Source organism: Eutrema salsugineum, unplaced genomic scaffold (genome assembly GCF_000478725.1).
Source record: "Eutrema salsugineum unplaced genomic scaffold, Eutsalg1_0 scaffold_3, whole genome shotgun sequence".
Classification (NCBI taxonomy): domain Eukaryota; kingdom Viridiplantae; phylum Streptophyta; class Magnoliopsida; order Brassicales; family Brassicaceae; genus Eutrema; species Eutrema salsugineum.
The window spans coordinates 10,381,457-10,398,596 of NW_006256756.1; the positions used below are offsets into that span (position 1 = coordinate 10,381,457).

The window sequence follows — 17,140 nt, forward strand, 5'->3', positions numbered from 1 at the left end:
GATGCAAAGCTAGATCTACATGAAACTGTACTCTTGTCGCCCTAAACCCAACACTTTCTGTCAAGTTTATTCAGAAAAAGACCTCACATCTCTCACTAGAGTGTTTCAGGCTTCAAGGAAGGTTTGGTTAAAGGCAAGGGAACTGTCTCAGGATGAGAGAACAGCTATCTGAGCTAGCAAAGAGTGGCAAAAAGGGATAAAAGAGCTCAAATATTTCGTGGTACCCATGAGTTCACAATGATATGCTCAAACATGATAATTGGATTGTCAAATTATGTTTTTCACTTAAGCAAGGCAAGAGTTAATCACAACTTGATTCAATTTAACACAGAAGCATTGAGACATCAGTTCCAAGCATGGTTCACCCTTGATTTCATACCAGTTTTGCAAGCAATAGAGAATTAATAACTAGGGCCATGAATTCAAGTTCTTAAGATGATTCTCTCTCAAAGAAACCAATCATTACTCCCATGAAAATGATGCAACCTACATGATTATCCAACTAGACTCAATCCTAAAAATGTGAATGCAACTAAATGAACATTTTTTGTGAAAATTTTTCAGATGTTTCAATTTTTATGGTTTTTATATGCACTTGGATGCAGACTCAAGATGCAAATAAAAATAAGAACAAGAGAAAACATGATTAGTAAACACAAAACCCCTCCCCCACACTTAAATACCACAGTCCCCTGTGTTATAAAAGCATGAGAAAAAAGAAAAACAAATATGAAAAAGATAAACTAAGAAAATGAAAAACTAGATGCTTGAATGCTATGTACAGGTTTGGAGTGTTACCTTTTAGAAAATTGGAGATGGGGATGGACACTCAATCATCACCATAGACTAGCTGATGCACGTCCTTGGTCTCTGTCCAACACGTCTCAACCCTTAGACCATCAAATAACCTTGCACACACTTAACAAAAATATCAAAAGGCTCCCAAAACATAGAGTTAAAATTGGAAATCAAATAAAAAGAGTATATACAATGATAGACATGGGAATGTCTCCCAAGTGCACTTTGTTTTAAGTCACTAAGTTTGACTTTCCATACCTTTTGCTTAGTGAGAGAGAGAGAGAGAGTAGAGAAACTCCCTGGATTTTCTTTGAATTCAAGCCTCACCACTTTCCTCATGAGCTCCTCAATACCATCTTCACCTTTGTCCTTCAGCTCTTGAGTGAGAAGTGCTCTGACCTTTGCAAATGGCTTAGACCCTCCTCTACACTTGACCTTATACTCAATCACTCGATCTTGATAAGGCAATGGAATGAGAGTGATAGTGGAGAATTTGTCTAGCAAAGTTTCTTCCTCCTTGGTCTTGCTTGGTTTCTTCTTGGAAATGGTAGGAGAGTGAGCTTCTTTAGGCTTCTTTATCTTAGACTTAGGACTTTTACCTTTCTCTTGAACCACTTTGTAAGAAACTTCTTTCCTCATTTGTGTAGAATATTGAAGTTTCAAGCAATCCTCATCATCACTAAAGAACTTCTCACCGTCAACGAACTCAAGATCAAGCTTTCTTTGGCGTTCTTTCTTTTTCTCACAAGCTCTAAGAGGCTGATCCTTCTCTTTCATTCCACAATTCCCCACATACTTCATCTCAAAGTGTTGAAACTCATCACAGAGACTTAGAGGCACATAGGCTGGCGGCTCAATAGATTTTTCTTCCTTCTTGAGCTTTTACTTGGCCCTCTCTTCAGCAACAATCTGAACCTTGTCTCTAGAAGCTCCATGGACGTCTTTTATAGCAAAACTTCAGTTTCAAGGGTCACCTCCCTACTGAGTTGCTCAATGTCCTCATTGTCTTGTGAAGAAAGACCTCTAAGAGCAATGTCTTGCTGTGGACTATAGAGCAGACGTTCTATCTCATTTATAGCAGCTTCATGATCTTTGATCACCATGTGATTCGCTTGAGAGGTTAAACTCTCTATTTTGTTGTGGAGATCATTGTAAGAACTCTTCACTCTTCTGGTGATCTCATCTTGTTCCTTGAGAAGTTGTTGGAACATTCTGTTCAATTCCATTTCTTGAGGCTTTGAAGCAACTTGCCCTTGTGGAACAAACTCTTGCTGAAAACAAAGCTCCACCTCAGCTTGACCATCTTTACAAGCTTCAATATCAAGCTCCTTGTATCTTTCATTACTCTTGGCCAAATTCTTAACAAATAGCTCTCCTTGTTCTATGGTAAGATTTGCAAAACGCCCATTGCTAGCTACATCCAATGTCAATTTATGCTCTATATCAACTCCCCAGTAGAAGATACTAAGGATAGTGATAGTAGGAATTTTTCAATCCTTGATCAATTCCTCAACTACTCATGTCATTGTAGCACTTGAGGTATCAATCCAAATGGAGAGATTCTAGACACTAGAACTATGAGGAGCTATCTTAATTCAAGTCTAACAAGCGGATGAGTTGGTAACAAGGTGATCTAAAATATAAAGTAAACAAAAAAACAAGCAGTAATTTAAGAACAAGCAACAAGACAACAAAACAAAGACTCAGATTCAAAACAAAGAGAAAGCTAAACCTCTAGATGTGATCATTGATTAGGGTGCTTTAGAGATTTATTCATGATGCTAAGAACAATAATGCAATGCAAGTTACTCTTTAGTCTAGACTTCAAAAGCAGATTAATTCATTCCCATGACAATAAACTCTTTGTAAATCACTTAATCAAGATTAATTCACCTTAAGCAAGATCAAGCAATCAACAAGCATAAAGTATCAAGTCTAATAATGACCAAACGGTTTCTATTTCAAGGAGACCGAATCTTACACAGAAAGCAGCAACAAGCAATCACATGATCTCAAAACCAATTAACTTAGAACTCAAATCTAGACTAATCCTCTCATGAAGGCATTAATCTCTACACTAATCCACTTTCAAACCAAATCATCATTTGTGAAATATGAATCAGTGAGCATTAAGAAACAGTTCTAATATGTCATTCATGCATTTAACAAATCATTCCCATGATGAAAACGGCATAAACCCCTAGCTTAGCTCATTCAGACATTTCATCAAACACCTTGTGGGTGGAGAAATGACTAAGGTCTAGATCAGAGTGATGTGCAAAGATCTAGCATTAAGAGCAGCTAACTAAGGAAAGGAGATGAGAATCTAGAACCTAAACATCATAAACCGATCATCTAAGCACCCTAATCTACACACCTAGAAGCTTAAAAGATAACTACTCACTAATCATGATTAACACACCATTTCCTTTGCAAGAGGTGGTGTTAATCATGATTAGAAGCAGAGATGAGATGATTAGATGATAAGAAATAGCTTTAAGATGATTAAATCTGCTAGATATCTCTTGATCAAACTCGTTTTTACACTAAGAAGCAGAGAAAAAACAAAAAGAGGCAGATTAGAGGATAAGATAAAACATAACTAGGGTTTTAGTCTCTAAAAACTATTTATATAAAAGGGTGTGGGCCGGGTCAGCCCAGGACAAACTGGGTACTGACCCGCCCTTTCTGGGTTGCTGGAGCCACCCCTCGCCATCTGAAGAAGTCTCACACCGAGGGCCATACACCAGGGGGTTATGTGCTGGGTTGAAACTTTGATGAACACTTGAAGAACATGCATGAGACTTGGCATTTGATCCGGTTAAAGCTTTGAAACGTGAAGAGGATTTGTTTGTGATCTGGGTTGGAGAGATGAGGACCTCGGCATACATGCCGAGGTGCCTGGTACCCGAGGTTGTGTAACATAGGAGCTCGGCATAGCATGCTGAAGGGTTCACACCAAGGTCTGCTTCAACACTTAGTCGTTTGGGGATCATTTTGGTGATCAAGGGAGCCTCGGTGTTGAAAGGCCGAAGTCCTACCTCGAGGTATAGTCCCAAGGCTTCGTAAACATGCCTCCTCGGCATACATGCCTCCTCGGCATACATGCCGAGGTATTCACGCCGAGGTAGGACACAGCACTTAGCTTACAGTTGCATCTCTTAAAACCCGAATTGAGCAGCTTCTCTTCTGTTCAGTGTAACTTTCCGCTCGTAACTCCAAATGACCTGAAACCAGTTCCATGAGAAAGATAACTCATTCAGCTCGATCTTTGGTGAAGAAACTATCGGCGCTTGGGAAGTGGAAGGCTTCCTGGAGGGCTCATCTTCGCAATGCATTTACACGATCAGAGAAAGGCGTCTAGATATGTGTCCATTCCGGAGACGTTAAATTCTTGCTCATACATTTGAATTGGATGATCTTGGACGTTCTGGAAAGAGGACTCAAACATCTCTGATTCTTATGAAGACCCCGGAAACTGAATCTGCCTGGAAGTGCGCCGTCCTTCGCATTCTTCGGAGCTCATCGGGTCGGTCCAAGACGGCAGCGAGACAGGGGTTTCTTCCGACGAGCTCAACTTCGTCCGAATTCCATTATTCCACTTGCTATGGAACCATGATCCAATCGTCTCCAACTTTGATGAAGCCCCCGACAACTGAATGATAGTAGGAATTTTTCAATCCTTGATCAATTCCTCAACTACTCATGTCATTGTAGCACTTGAGGTATCAATCCAAATGGAGAGATTCTAGACACTAGAACTATGAGGATCAATTCTTAATCCAAGTCTAATAAGCAGATGAGTTGGTAACCAAGATTATCTAAAAGCATATAACAAAACAAGCAAGAACAAACAGTAATTAAGAATTAAACAAGCAAGAGAAACTAAATAAACACTCAAATTCAAATAAAAAGAAAGCTAAACCTCTAGATGTGATCATTGATTAGGGTGCTTTAAATGTGAATTCATGATGCTAAGCAAACAATGCAACACTTGCAAATCTTTAGTCTAGACTTCCAATTCAGATTAATTCATTCTCATGACAGAAATCCCTTTGTTAATTACCAATTCAAGACTAATTCCCATTAGTGAATAAGCAATTAACAAGCATAAGGTTCCAAGTCTAACATGACCAGACAGCCTCTTTGTGCATCAAAATAAGAGCTAAGAAAGACTGAATCTTATACAGAAAGATAAAGCAAGCATCACATGATCTCAAATTCCAATTAACTTAGAACTCTAATCTAGATTAATCCTCTCATGAAGGCACTAACCTCTACACCAATCCATTTTCAAACCAAATCATCATTTGTGAAATATGAATCAATGAGCATTAAGAAACAGTTCTAATATGCCATTCATGCATTTAACAATCATTCCCATGACATTAATGCATAAACCCTTAGTTAGCTTTCATTCAGGCATTTCATCAAACACTTTTGGTGCATGAAAAACCCAGATTCTAGACCCAAGTGATGTGCAAGGATCTAGCATTAGGATCAGCTAACTAAGGAAAGGAGAAGAGAATCTAAGCTTAAACAATCATTAATCTACATCTAAGCACCCTAATCTACACACCTAGAAGCTTAAAAGATGACTACTCACTAATCATGAAGAACACATCTAATCTTTTGCAAGAGATGATGTTAATCATGATTAGAAGCAGAAATGAGATGATGAGATGATGAGAAACAGACTTAGATTGATTAAATCCTTGAGATCTCTCTTAATCAAAAACGTTTTTAAACTAAAAAGGAAAGAAAACTAGAGAGAAACTAAGAGAGAAGATGATCCTCCTTGGGTTTTTCTCCCAAAAAACTATATATACCTAGTGCTAATGGACCGGGTCAGCCCAGGACAAACTGGGTACTGACCCGGCTCAGTTGGGTCAAGTGGAAATCCTGCGGGTCAGTCCAGTATGTCCCAGGTCGCACACCTAAGTCGCAGTAGATGAAGACTTGTCTTGTGAAGCCTGAATCGCCTTGTCTTAGCCGCACGCCTAAGTAGGAGTGTTTTGCGAGTGCTGCTGCGGCTTGGTCTCCTTCCTCTCCAACTCGCAGGGCTAAGGCGGTTTCTGGGGAATGTACAAACTGTGCGGGTTGGTCTCTATTGCACCTAGGTCGCAGGCTCAAGTCGGAGTGATTTGCGAGTGTTGCTGCGGCTTGGTCTCCTTCCTCTCCAACTCGCAGGGCTAAGGCGGTTTCTGGGGAATGTACAAACTGTGCGGGTTGGTCTCTATTGCACCTAGGTCGCAGGCTCAAGTCGGAGTGATTTGCGAGTGTTGCTGCGGCTTGGTCTCCTTCCTCTCCAACTCGCAGCATCCAGAGCAGCTTAGACCACTTCGCATTCCGGAGAGTGTAACTCCTATGATACTTGTCCGAATTGAATGATTTCGGTTGCAGAAGATAGAGGACTCATTTATCTCCAACTTTTGTGAAGAAAGCTTCGGTGCTTGGGAAGTGTAAGGCTTCCTGGAGGGCACATCTTTGCAGTGCATGTACACGACCAGAGAGAGGCGTCTAGACATGTGTCCATTCCGGAGACTGTATCTTTCTGCTCATAGATCCGAATTGAATGCTCTTGGACGTTCTGGAAAGAAGGCTCAAATGTCTATGGTTCTCATGAAGGACCCGGAAACTAAATCGGCCTGGAAGTGCACCGTCCTTCGCATCCTTTAGAACTGATCTGCTCGGTCCGGAATACCTGCGAGACTGGGGTTCCTTCCGACAAGCTTATCTCTCTGCTCACGCGTCCGAATTCCACGATTCTACTTGCTAAGAGACCGTGATGCAATGCTCTCCAACTTCTATGAAGCACCCGCCGTCTAAATCGGACCGGAAGGTTCCCCGGACAGGCGATCATTCAGGGGTATCGGATTGCTCCGGAATGAGTGCGAGACCTGTTCGTCTTCCGATTACCATATCTTTCAGTTCTGTGGTCCAAATGCCTTGATTCCAACTGTTATGAACTCTTGACTCAATTATCTCCAACCTTTATGAAGACTCCGACAGCTAAATCTGACCGGAAGGTTCCCCGGACAGGCGATTTCGGAAACGTGTCTGCACCCGGAGATTTTGGCCGAGAGACTTGACCGTGGTACGTGTTATTGGCCGAGAAAGCTACCCGCGGGAAGGATTTTGGTCGAGAACCTTCGACCTTCAGTACACCATTTTGCCGAGAAACCCAAAATTGCTCCTTTTCACCATTTTTGATCATTCCAACTCCATTTCTTCATCTGAATCACATCATCCACTCCAAATTGGCTCCAAAAGCACCTGTTTAACACTCCAAAACATGCAAAACTCTCTTGGACCTAATGCAATCTCCTAAGTCCTAAAACAATGCCTAAAGACCTAAAATGCATGCAAATGAGACATGATTTTGACTAGAATATGTACATTAAATGATGCAATTTATGAATATATCAACTCCCCCACACTTATCCTTTGCTTGTCCTCAAGCAAAAAGAACAAATGAGAGAGAGAGGTTGAATGCATTGGGAGTTCATATTTCCTTTGAAAGAGAAAAGTGACAACTAAGAGAATTCAAGTTCATGCTCAATATGCAATGCAAGACCATACTCTGATGTATCAACTCAACAGTAATCTCCACAAGTTCTCTTATTCCTCAACTCTTTGACATTCATTAAGCTCTTTACCAAGTGGATCAAATGATGCAATGTTCAAACAAGCAAAGTTTGGCTAGGGTGAGGTAATGAGACTAAAATGATCTCATCAGCGCCTGAGTGGGTTCAATGCAGCAAGGGGATCTCTCTATGAATGATCAAACTTTGGCAGAATGCTAAAGGTAAAAAGCAACCTATGCATACAAGGGCAAGGACTCATCCCACCCCACACTCTACTCAAAGCTTTCTCACTTGTTCAACCTCTCAAGAACCTCACTTTCCACACTCATTTCCTCTCACTAGGGGACTCACTTTTCATTTTCACACTCAAGTCTTGGAGTCCAAACTTTACATAGCTCTTTTTCACTTTCTTTTGTAACCTCTAGCCTCTTTTTCTTTCTTTTTAAAACATTTGAGCTCTTGGGCTTCTTTTCTTTTCTTTTCACTTAGAGGCTAGACTTTTTCTTTTCAAAACACTAGAGCTCACTTTCTTGACTCAAAACTCCAAGACTGATTTCTTTTCTTTTTCTATCCCCTAGTTCCCACCATTCTCCTTTTATTTCCACTCATCTCTCCTTTTTCCACTCACCAACAAGTATTCCCCCACACTTAGTTCTCACCAAATCTCTCAGCTCATTGATGATGGAACTTAACACTCAATGAGACTTGCCCTTGTCGCTCTAAACCTAACACTTTCTGCTAAGTTTGATCCAAGGTGGCCTTTCAATCAAACACAAACATTTGGCTTGAAGGAAGGATGGGTTCAAGGTGAGGAAAACTGATCCAGATGTGGACTCAGCTATTTGAGCTAAGGAAGAGGGTGGTAAAAACAGGATTCTAGCTCAAATATGTATATAGGTATCCACAAGCTTATTCAAACAATGCATCAAAGATAATTTCAAGTCAAGTTCAAGGTTTTCACTTATTAGAGTTGAGTTCAATTCAAACTTGCTTCTCAGATTCAAACCATTTCAAGCCTTGCAAGCACAGAAGTCATTTCACAAGCATATTTAATCCAAATTCTCAAAGTGATGTACTCTCAAGGAAAGAACCTATCATTACTCCCATTTGCATATGATGCAACCTATATGAAAATGCAAACTTGACTCAATCCTAAAATGTGAATGCAACTACATGAGCATTTTTTTTTTTGTGAAAAGTTTTCAGATTTTTTTGGTTTTTATATGCACTTAGATGAATGCAAAATGAGACTCAAAGTGAAAAGGAAAATAAGATCAGAATAAACATTATTAGTAAACACAAAACCCCTCCCCCACACTTAAATAACACAGTCCCTTGTGTTATAAAAGCATGAGAAAGAGAAAAAATCAAACATGAAATGCAAAAGATAAAGAAAAATGCTAAATGCTCATGTACAAGTGTATGGAGTGATACCTGGTGTGGTTCTTGTGCAAAAGGGGAGTGAGTATCTGCACCAGATGAGGCCAGACACCACTGGAGATGGGTTTGGCTTGGCCTGAACTCCCTTGCTGCGGCCTGGTCTTGTGTTTCCCAGGTAGCACACCTAAGCCGCAGGGTTTTTTTTTTACTTAGAAAATTGGCCAATCTTCTTATGCTGCTACCTGGTTTCTCTTTTCCCAGCTAGCACACCTAACTTGGAGTGTTTTGCGAATGGATGTGCGGGTTGGCTTCTCTTGTTTCTAGGCCGCAGCACCAGGTAGCAGCTTTTGTTACTTAGGCATTCTGGCCGTTCTCTTCATGCTGCGGCCTGGTCATCCTCTGCTCTGACCCGCACAACCATCCCGCAGCTTTTGTTACTTAGGCATTCTGGCCGTTCTCTTCATGCTGCGGCTTGGTCATCCTCTTTGAGCCGCATAACCATCCCGCAGTAAATTCCGAACGATCGTGCGACTTAGACTCCTTGGGTTTCAGGCCGCAGCACCTTTCCAGGTCGCACGACCATCCTGGAGTAAATTGCGAACGATCGTGCGACTTAGACTCCTTGGGTTTCAGGCCGCAGCCCCAGCCGGAGTAAATTCCGAACCTTGCTGCGGCCTGGCTCCCTTTCTTCTGACCCGCACACCCATCCCGCAGTAAATGGGACTTAAACATTTCGGGCTTCCTCAGGTTTTGTGCGGCCAGGATTCCTTCACACCAGGTAGCACGCCCAGGCCGGAGTAAATTCCGAGTCTTGCTGCGGCCTGGGCTCTCCATGCTCTAACCCGCACTCCTAGGCCGCAGTAACTGGGACTTAAACGTTTTTCTGGCCTTAAACACTTCTCTCAGCTCTCTCACATGCTTCTTTCCATTCGTCACTGAGCTATGTCTTCTAAAGATCACCTAGTACCTGAGACCAACTCACAAAACCCATCAAAAAGTTCTAAAACATAAAAGAAAATGAGAGAAAAGAATAAAAAGATTATATACAAGGATAAGCTTGGGGTGTCTCCCAAGAGCACTTTGTTTAAAGTCACTAAGTTTGACTTTCAAAAACCTGTTTTCAGCTGGGGTGAGGTTGAGCACTGATGCTCTTCAGCACTTCAATGGTCCTGAGCAAGAAAGCTGAGTTGGTTTGCTGCCTTTGGGAACCATTAGACCCTTGTCCTTGAGATCCTACCTTGAGACCTTTGTCCACCAGCTCTTGAATACCATCTGGGTCTTTATCAAAGATGGCCCTTGTGAGACATGCCCTCACTTCAGCAAACAGACCTGGCTTCCCATTGCAATCCAGCTTATACTTCAGAGAACCATCATCATCAACCCAAGGAGTGAGATCAAAGTCTTGAGAAGAAAGATCAGGTTTAATACTCTTGTCTTCTGATGCTGAGCCATCACTTTTGGTGTTAATCATCCTTAGATCACTAAGTGTAGGAGACCATGAGAGCAAGATGTCTTCTTCTCTGATCAATGGCTGTTCAGTCCCATCCTTGTAAACAGAGTTGGTGTGAGGTTCTTTTTCCATTTCCACAGCTGAGAGAGATTTGGATCCACCTAGAATCTCAGCACTTCCTACATACTTCATCTCAAGTACCTTAGGGGGTTCTATCTCTTGAACAACTGATCCACAAAATTCAGCTAAAGGTGGTTGAACAGGGTAAAAGGCATCCTTATCCACCTTTGTAAGCACCACTCTTTGAGTATCAAAGTCAATCATTGCACCAGTGGTGTTGAGAAATGCAGTTCCAAGCAATAGGGGGAGCTCTTTGGTCTTCTTCATCTTCATGATCACAAAATCAGTGGGAATTATGCATTCACCAACTTGAAGAGGGTAGTCTTCTAAAAATCCATATGGTTTCTTGGAGTAGGAATCACCAAAGGTGATAGAAGAGGGGTAGGACGTTATAGACTTGACCTTTAGCTTCTCCATCATATCTTTAGACATTATACTCACACTTGAGCCTGAATCACACAAAGCATTCTCAACTCTAAAGTTTCCAAGAGTGCAAGAGATGGTGAACTTCCCTGGGTTGCCTAGCTTTGGGAGGGAGGTGGGCTTCATCTGAGTTGATTCAGAGGTGGAGGCACAATCTGTTAGCTTTCCTTGACCAGTTGGATGCTCCTTTGTTTCAATAGACACTGAATCATTTCCTTGCTGAACAGAAAAAACTGAACCGGCTGCCCCCACACTTTTGCTCTCAATGTCCTCATTGAGTTCATGTAAGAAGCCAATGAAATCATCTATAATGGTGTCCTCATCTACTTGAGTGTGTGCATTCTCAGTAAAAACTTGACCATAAAGGAGGTCTTCAATCTCTTGCACAGCAGCTGAATAGTCCTCATTGGAGTAGATGGCATTGCAATAATCTTTTGAGTTTTGAAGAGCTTTACCAGGAAGAGAGACTTGTGGTTCAGAAGTGCAGATGCCCTTGTTCTTTTTAATAGACTTTAGTTCAGTACCTAGTGTCTCCAGGTCAGATACCATCTTTTGTTGTCCTAGTAAGAGCTGTTGGAGAAGAACATTGAAATCAGGACTTTGTTGAACAGTTGGTGGGCCAAAACCAGGAGGTGGAGCCTTTGGCTGTAGGCTGACTTGATTTGTGAAGCTATTCCCTTGATTCTGAACCGCTGGTTGCTGAAAACCCTGTTGACCTTGGGAGTTACCTTGGTACTGATTCTGTTGAACAAAGCTTTGAGGAGGGTATATTTGGTCTTGGGGGTTGGCCACATTGTTGCTCCTATAGGACAAGTTCTGGTGGTTGTTGAAGTTGTTGTAACCATTGAACTTGTTTTGATTTCCAATGAAGTGCAACTCCTCTTGAGTGAGACCCTCTTCATTGATATTTGTGAAGCATCTCTTCTCCTCACTCACATAGTGTATAGGCTTTTGAGTGGCAGCTAGGGCTTTGTCAAGCTTTATATTCAACACTTTAAACTTCTCTTCCAGCTCTTGGTGTCTACCAGAATCTTCTCCTCTATAGCTTCTATCATAATCTTCCCCATAAGTGTCTTGGCTCATGGCTAAGTTCTCAACAAGTTCCATAGCTGCATTGATTTCTTTTGCCAAGAAATTTCCATTTGATGCTGTGTCCAACTGAATCCTGATCTTAGGAACAGCTCCTCTATACAAAGTGCTAAGGAGAGAGGCTTCTGAAAAGCCATGATGTGGACACTTATTTGTGTAGCTTCTAAACCTGTCCAAAGCTTCTCCAAAGGTCTCATTAGAATGTTGAGTGAAGCTGGAAATCTGGTTCCTTAGCTTTGCAGTCCTTGAGCTTGAGAAGAACTTGGATAGAAAGGCAATCTTGCATTGCTCCCATGTGTGGATGGATCCTCTTGGGAGGTTCTTTTCCCACTGATGTGCCTTATCTCCAAGGCTGAATGGGAACAATCTCAGTTTGAAACTGTCTTCAGATACCCCATTGATCTTAGTGAGATCACAAACTCTGTCAAACTGATCCAGATGCTCCAAGGGATCCTCCATAGGTAAGCCATGGAACTTCTGATTCTGAACCATATTGATCAAAGAGGCCTTCACCTCAAAGTTGTTGTTTTGGACAGGAGGTGGCCTGATTCCTGCTCCATACTGGTGTGCATAAGCTCGGTCATTCTCACCAACAAAGACTGGTTGGGGCTGATGACGTATGGGTGGGTTTGGGTGGGGCTGTGGTGGATTAACCTGAGGTCGGTCTTGGTTCTGGTTACCCTGAGCGTGTCCCTGATGGACCTGAGCCTGTTGAGCCTGAATTCCAATCCCATTACCAGCTCTTTGACCATGATCAGCTTCTTGAGCCTGATGCTCATTCCCAACTTGCTGATTCATTCCTAACCTCTCCAAGTGAACAGCTCTTTCTCTTTGTCTTCTGGCTTGGCTTCTTGTGATCATAAACCTGAAAACAAAGACAGAGCTTGAAAGGTGATCAGTAAAACAAAATAAACTTGATCTCAAAAACTATATCAGAAACTAATGCTAACAATCCCCACACAATATGGCAACGGCGCCAATTGATAACTAAGGTTTTTAAAGCCTTAGATGGGTTATCAATCCCCTTGTCAAAGTAGTATAAGGGGTGTCAATCCATATGTGTGGTAGTTAGGCACTAGTTTATGTGATAGGTTCTTAAGTCAAGTCTAATAAGCAGATGAGTTGGTAACCAAGATTATCTAAAAGCATATAACAAAACAAGCAAGAACAAACAGTAATTAAGAATTAAACAAGCAAGAGAAACTAAATAAACACTCAAATTCAAATAAAAAGAAAGCTAAACCTCTAGATGTGATCATTGATTAGGGTGCTTTAAATGTGAATTCATGATGCTAAGCAAACAATGCAACACTTGCAAATCTTTAGTCTAGACTTCCAATTCAGATTAATTCATTCTCATGACAGAAATCCCTTTGTTAATTACCAATTCAAGACTAATTCCCATTAGTGAATAAGCAATTAACAAGCATAAGGTTCCAAGTCTAACATGACCAGACAGCCTCTTTGTGCATCAAAATAAGAGCTAAGAAAGACTGAATCTTATACAGAAAGATAAAGCAAGCATCACATGATCTCAAATTCCAATTAACTTAGAACTCTAATCTAGATTAATCCTCTCATGAAGGCACTAACCTCTACACCAATCCATTTTCAAACCAAATCATCATTTGTGAAATATGAATCAATGAGCATTAAGAAACAGTTCTAATATGCCATTCATGCATTTAACAATCATTCCCATGACATTAATGCATAAACCCTTAGTTAGCTTTCATTCAGGCATTTCATCAAACACTTTTGGTGCATGAAAAACCCAGATTCTAGACCCAAGTGATGTGCAAGGATCTAGCATTAGGATCAGCTAACTAAGGAAAGGAGAAGAGAATCTAAGCTTAAACAATCATTAATCTACATCTAAGCACCCTAATCTACACACCTAGCAGCTTAAAAGATGACTACTCACTAATCATGAAGAACACATCTAATCTTTTGCAAGAGATGATGTTAATCATGATTAGAAGCAGAAATGAGATGATGAGATGATGAGAAACAGACTTAGATTGATTAAATCCTTGAGATCTCTCTTAATCAAAAACGTTTTTACACTAAAAAGGAAAGAAAACTAGAGAGAAACTAAGAGAGAAGATGATCCTCCTTGGGTTTTTCTCCCAAAAAACTATATATACCTAGTGCTAATGGACCGGGTCAGCCCAGGACAAACTGGGTACTGACCCGGCTCAGTTGGGTCAAGTGGAAATCCTGCGGGTCAGTCCAGTATGTCCCAGGTCGCACACCTAAGTCGCAGTAGATGAAGACTTGTCTTGTGAAGCCTGAATCGCCTTGTCTTAGCCGCACGCCTAAGTAGGAGTGTTTTGCGAGTGTTGCTGCGGCTTGGTCTCCTTCCTCTCCAACTCGCAGGGCTAAGGCGGTTTCTGGGGAATGTACAAACTGTGCGGGTTGGTCTCTATTGCACCTAGGTCGCAGGCTCAAGTCGGAGTGATTTGCGAGTGTTGCTGCGGCTTGGTCTCCTTCCTCTCCAACTCGCAGGGCTAAGGCGGTTTCTGGGGAATGTACAAACTGTGCGGGTTGGTCTCTATTGCACCTAGGTCGCAGGCTCAAGTCGGAGTGATTTGCGAGTGTTGCTGCGGCTTGGTCTCCTTCCTCTCCAACTCGCAGCATCCAGAGCAGCTTAGACCACTTCGCATTCCGGAGAGTGTAACTCCTATGATACTTGTCCGAATTGAATGATTTCGGTTGCAGAAGATAGAGGACTCATTTATCTCCAACTTTTGTGAAGAAAGCTTCGGTGCTTGGGAAGTGTAAGGCTTCCTGGAGGGCACATCTTTGCAGTGCATGTACACGACCAGAGAGAGGCGTCTAGACATGTGTCCATTCCGGAGACTGTATCTTTCTGCTCATAGATCCGAATTGAATGATCTTGGACGTTCTGGAAAGAAGGCTCAAATGTCTATGGTTCTCATGAAGGACCCGGAAACTAAATCTGCCTGGAAGTGCACCGTCCTTCGCATCCTTTAGAACTGATCTGCTCGGTCCGGAATACCTGCGAGACTGGGGTTCCTTCCGACAAGCTTATCTCTCTGCTCACGCGTCCGAATTCCACGATTCTACTTGCTAAGAGACCGTGATGCAATGCTCTCCAACTTCTATGAAGCACCCGCCGTCTAAATCGGACCGGAAGGTTCCCCGGACAGGCGATCATTCAGGGGTATCGGATTGCTCCGGAATGAATGCGAGACCTGTTCGTCTTCCGATTACCATATCTTTCAGTTCTGTGGTCCAAATGCCTTGATTCCAACTGTTATGAACTCTTGACTCAATTATCTCCAACCTTTATGAAGACTCCGACAGCTAAATCTGACCGGAAGGTTCCCCGGACAGGCGATTTCGGAAACGTGTCTGCACCCGGAGATTTTGGCCGAGAGACTTGACCGTGGTACGTGTTATTGGCCGAGAAAGCTACCCGCGGGAAGGATTTTGGTCGAGAACCTTCGACCTTCAGTACACCATTTTGCCGAGAAACCCAAAATTGCTCCTTTTCACCATTTTTGATCATTCCAACTCCATTTCTTCATCTGAATCACATCATCCACTCCAAATTGGCTCCAAAAGCACCTGTTTAACACTCCAAAACATGCAAAACTCTCTTGGACCTAATGCAATCTCCTAAGTCCTAAAACAATGCCTAAAGACCTAAAATGCATGCAAATGAGACATGATTTTGACTAGAATATGTACATTAAATGATGCAATTTATGAATATATCACTGAATCGGACCGGAAGGTTCCCCGGACAGGCGATCATTCAGGAGTATCGGATTGCTCCGGAATGGATGCGAGAGAGGTCTGTCTTCCGATTACCATATCTTTCAGATCCGTGGGCCAAATGCTTTGATTCCAACTGTTCTGAACTCTTGACTCAGTTATCTCCAACTTTTATGAAGACTCCGACAGCTGAATCGGCCGGCAAGATCTTCCGGTGACGCGATTTCGGAAATGTATCTGCACCCGGGATTTTTGGCCGAGAGACTTGACCGCGGTACGTGTTTTTGGCCGAGAAAGCTACCCGCGGGAAGGATTTTGGCCGAGGATCTTCGACTTTCAGTACAGCATTTTGCCGAGAAACCCAAAATTGCTCCTTTTTACCATTTTTGATCATTCCAACTCCATTTCTTCATCTGAATCACATCCTCCACTCCAAATTGGCTCCAAAAGCACCTGTTTAACACTCCAAAACATGCAAAACTCTCTTGGACCTAATGTAATCTCCTAAGTCCTAAAACAATGCTTAAAGACCTAAAATGCATGAGATAAGACATGATTTGGACTAAAATATGTACACCTAATGATGCAATTTATGAATATATCAGATAGCTTCTTGTTTGAACCCATGCTTAGGACATTCTCTAGTGTATCCTTTTAGTCTCTCCCATGCTTCATCAAAGGTCTCATGGGTTCCTTGTTTGAAGCTCAAGATGTCTTTCCTAGCTTGAACAATTCTTTGTATGGGGTAAAACCTTTGAAGGAAGATCATCTTGCAGTCATCCCAAGAATTGACCAAGTGAGTTGGTAATCCTCTTTCCCATTTGCTTGCCTTTTCCCCAAGTTGAAATGGGAACAAGATAAGCTTGATACTGTCTTGGGGCACTCCTCCAGTTCTAAATGTGTCACACAACCTCTCAAAGGAGTCCAAATGATCATATGGGTTCTCCATTCATAACCCCAAGAATTTAGAGTCTTGAATCAACCTAACCAAGCTTGCTTTGATCTCATAGACCTCAGCTTCAATTGGAGGAGGGTGGATACCATACCTTTTTCCATGACAACAAGGAGTGTCATAGCTTCCAATTGTTGGATTTTTCTGTGGAGCTGGGATTAGACTTGAAGCCAATTCTTGATGTAGTGGCAATTCTTGAGGTTTTAGAGCTTGGAGATTAATTATGCTCCCATGATTAGCCACCTCTTGAGGCTGTGGATCTTCTTGAATACCATTTTGATGGTTCACCTCCAACACCTCATATGCTCTTGTCTTCTCACTTCTCTTCTTCTTGTTTTGGTACCTTTGAAAGCATAAGAGAACTAAGGAAAACAAGTTGGTAACAATAAATAAAAATAAGTTCATCATCTCAACCAAAGATGAGGAAACAAGGTAAAAATAAAAGCTTAGTCTCATGTAGAATCTAAATCCTAATGGCTAATGCTAAATCCCCATGGCAACGCCGCCAATTTGATAAGGAAGTTTTGACTAAATCAATTCCTTAATATGGTCATGTCATTTCAATATTAAGGTATCAATCCAAAGAGATTAAGATTA

The 17,140-nt window shown here is 41.8% G+C and overlaps 2 non-coding genes across 2 annotated transcripts; both read left to right on the plus strand.

Moving 5' to 3' along the window:
* Positions 1-11,977: 11,977 nt before the first annotated feature.
* LOC112085750 lies at positions 11,978-12,084 on the plus strand. The gene has a single exon (XR_002899049.1). It is a non-coding gene; the product is annotated as a small nucleolar RNA R71 (small nucleolar RNA).
* Positions 12,085-16,211: 4,127 nt separating this feature from the next.
* LOC112085787 lies at positions 16,212-16,317 on the plus strand. The gene has a single exon (XR_002899084.1). It is a non-coding gene; the product is annotated as a small nucleolar RNA R71 (small nucleolar RNA).
* Positions 16,318-17,140: the final 823 nt, after the last annotated feature.